The sequence below is a fragment of the Ipomoea triloba genome, chromosome 16 (genome assembly GCF_003576645.1).
Source record: "Ipomoea triloba cultivar NCNSP0323 chromosome 16, ASM357664v1".
Lineage (NCBI taxonomy): Eukaryota > Viridiplantae > Streptophyta > Magnoliopsida > Solanales > Convolvulaceae > Ipomoea > Ipomoea triloba.
This window is the reverse complement of record NC_044931.1, coordinates 17,903,268-17,905,978: the sequence shown is the minus strand read 5'-3', so window position 1 is coordinate 17,905,978 and position 2,711 is coordinate 17,903,268. Positions and strand designations below refer to the sequence as shown.

The following is a 2,711-nucleotide window of genomic DNA, read 5'->3' as shown; positions in this document are numbered from 1 at the left end:
ACTTCCCAGGGGGTCACCCATCCTAGTACTACTCTCGCCCAAGCACGCTTGACTTCGGAGTTCTGATGGGATCAGGTGCATTAGTGCTGGTATGATCGCATCCGTCACGTACTGCGCGCAAAATGTACTTGACCCTCTCTCTCCGCGCAACTTCTCTCGCTTAGCGGTTTAGCGGTTTAAAAGGATAGTAGCCTTAGCGAGCGGTCCAGCGGTTTAAAAGAAAGATTAAAAAGAGGGTGGGGGATGCAACACGAGGACTTCCCAGGGGGTCCGTCACGTATTGCGCGCAAAATGTACTTGACCCTCTCTCTCCGCGCAGCTTCTCTCGCTTAGCGGTTTAGCGGTTTAGAAGGATAGTACCCTTAGCGAGCCGTCCAGCGGTTTAAAAAAAAGATTAAAAAGAGGGGGGGGATGCAACACGAGGACTTCCCAGGGCGTCACCCATCCTAGTACTACTCTCGCCCAAGCACGCTTCACTTCGGAGTTCTGATGGGATCCGGTGCATTAGTGCTGGTATGATCGCATCCGTCATGTACTGCGCGCAAAATGTACTTGACCCTCTCTCTCCGCGCAACTTCTCTCGCTTAGCGGTTTAGCGGTTTAGAAGGATAGTACCCTTAGCGAGCCGTCCAGCGGTTTAAAAAAAAGATTAAAAAGAGGGTGGGGATGCAACACGAGGACTTCCCAAGGGGTCACCCATCCTAGTACTACTCTCGCCCAAGCACGCTTCACTTCGGAGTTCTGATGGGATCCGGTGCATTAGTGCTGGTATGATCGCATCCGTCACGTACTGCGCGCAAAATGTACTTTACCCTCTCTCTCCGCGCAACTTCTCTCGTTTAGCGGTTTAGCGGTTTAAAAGGATAGTACCCTTAGCAAGCGGTCCAGCGGTTTAAAAGAAAAGATTAAAAAGTGGGTGGGGGATGCAACACGAGGACTTCCCAGGGGGTCCGTCACGTACTGCGCGCAAAATGTACTTGACCCTCTCTCTCCGCACAACTTCTCTCGCTTAGCGGTTTAGCGGTTTAAAAGGATAGTACCCTTAGCGAGCGGTCCAGCGGTTTAAAAGAAAGATTAAAAAGAGGGTGGGGGATGCAACACGAGGACTTCCCAGGGGGTCACCCATTCTAGTACTACTCTCGCCCAAGCATGCTTGACTTCGGAATTCTGATGGGATTCGGTGCATTAGTGCTGGTATGATCGCATCCGTCACGTACTGCGCGCAAAATGTACTTGACCCTCTCTCTCCGCGCAACTTCTCTCGCTTAGCGGTTTAGCGGTTTAAAAGGATAGTACCCTTAGCGAGCGGTCCAGCGGTTTAAAAGAAAGATTAAAAAGAGGGTGGTGGATGCAACACGAAAACTTCCCAGGGGGTCACCCATCCTAGTACTACTCTCGCCCAAGCACGCTTAACTTCGGAGTTCTAATGGGATACGGTGCATTAGTGCTGGTATGATCGCATCCGTCACGTACTGCGCGCAAAATGTACTTGACCCTCTCTCTCCGCGCAACTTCTCTCGCTTAGCGGTTTAGCGGTTTAAAAGGATAGTACCCTTAGCGAGCGGTCCAGCGGTTTAAAAGAAAGATTAAAAAGAGGGTGGGGGATGCAACACGAGGACTTCCCAGGGGGTCACCCATCCTAGTACTACTCTCGCCCAAGCACGCTTAACTTCGGAGTTCTAATGGGATACGGTGCATTAGTGCTGGTATGATCGCATCCGTCACGTACTGCGCGCAAAATGTACTTGACCCTCTCTCTCCGCGCAACTTCTCTCGCTTAGCGGTTTAGCGGTTTAAAAGGATAGTACCCTTAGCGAGCGGTCCAGCGGTTTAAAAGAAAGATTAAAAAGAGGGTGGGGGATGCAACACGAGGACTTCCCAGGGGGTCACCCATCCTAGTACTACTCTCGCCCAAGCACGCTTAACTTCGGAGTTCTGATGGGATCCGGTGCATTAGTGCTGGTATGATCGCATCCGTCACGTACTGCGCGCAAAATGTACTTGACCCTCTCTCTCCGCGCAACTTCTCTCGCTTAGCGGTTTAGCGGTTTAAAAGGATAGTACCCTTAGCGAGCGGTCCAGCGGTTTAAAAGAATGATTAAAAAGAGGGTGGGGGATGCAACATGAGGACTTCCCAGGGGGTCACCCATCCTAGTACTTCGGAGTTCTGATGGGATCCGGTGCATTAGTGCTGATGGGATCCGGTGCATTAGTGCTGGTATGATCGCATCCGTCACGTACTGCGCGCAAAATGTACTTGACCCTCTCTCTCCGCGCAACTTCTCTCGCTTAGCGGTTTAGCGGTTTAAAAGGATAGTACCCTTAGCGAGCGGTCCAGCGGTTTAAAAGAAAGATTAAAAAGAGGGTGGGGGATGCAACACGAGGACTTCCCAGGGGGTCACCCATCCTAGTACTACTCTCGCCCAAGCACCTAGTACTTCGGAGTTCTGATGGGATCCGGTGCATTAGTGCTGGTATGATCGCATCCGTCACGTATTGCGCGCAAAATGTACTTGACCCTCTCTCTCCGCGCAACTTCTCTCGCTTAGCGGTTTAGCGGTTTAAAAGGATAGTACCCTTAGCGAGCGGTCCAGCGGTTTAAAAGAAAGATTACAAAGAGGGTGGGGGATGCAACACGAGGACTTCCCAAGGGGTCACCCATCCTAGTACTACTCTCGCCCAAGCACGCTTAATTTCGGAGTTCTGATGGG

General features: G+C 51.4%; 7 non-coding genes and 1 pseudogene across 7 annotated transcripts; all 8 read right to left on the bottom strand.

The window, feature by feature from the left end:
* LOC116009041 lies at window positions 1-103 on the bottom strand (annotated as a pseudogene).
* A 305-nt stretch (window positions 104-408) lies between these two features.
* LOC116008414 lies at window positions 409-527 on the bottom strand. The gene has a single exon (XR_004095799.1). It is a non-coding gene; the product is annotated as a 5S ribosomal RNA (ribosomal RNA).
* Window positions 528-663: 136 nt separating this feature from the next.
* Window positions 664-782, bottom strand: LOC116008174. The gene has a single exon (XR_004095572.1). It is a non-coding gene; the product is annotated as a 5S ribosomal RNA (ribosomal RNA).
* A 307-nt stretch (window positions 783-1,089) lies between these two features.
* Window positions 1,090-1,208, bottom strand: LOC116008794. The gene has a single exon (XR_004096151.1). It is a non-coding gene; the product is annotated as a 5S ribosomal RNA (ribosomal RNA).
* A 137-nt stretch (window positions 1,209-1,345) lies between these two features.
* Window positions 1,346-1,464, bottom strand: LOC116008553. Its single transcript, XR_004095928.1, has one exon. It is a non-coding gene; the product is annotated as a 5S ribosomal RNA (ribosomal RNA).
* A 137-nt stretch (window positions 1,465-1,601) lies between these two features.
* LOC116008408 lies at window positions 1,602-1,720 on the bottom strand. The gene has a single exon (XR_004095793.1). It is a non-coding gene; the product is annotated as a 5S ribosomal RNA (ribosomal RNA).
* Window positions 1,721-1,857: 137 nt separating this feature from the next.
* On the bottom strand, window positions 1,858-1,976 carry LOC116008093. Its single transcript, XR_004095493.1, has one exon. It is a non-coding gene; the product is annotated as a 5S ribosomal RNA (ribosomal RNA).
* Window positions 1,977-2,369: 393 nt separating this feature from the next.
* Window positions 2,370-2,488, bottom strand: LOC116008715. The gene has a single exon (XR_004096079.1). It is a non-coding gene; the product is annotated as a 5S ribosomal RNA (ribosomal RNA).
* Between the last annotated feature and the right edge of the window lie 223 nt (window positions 2,489-2,711).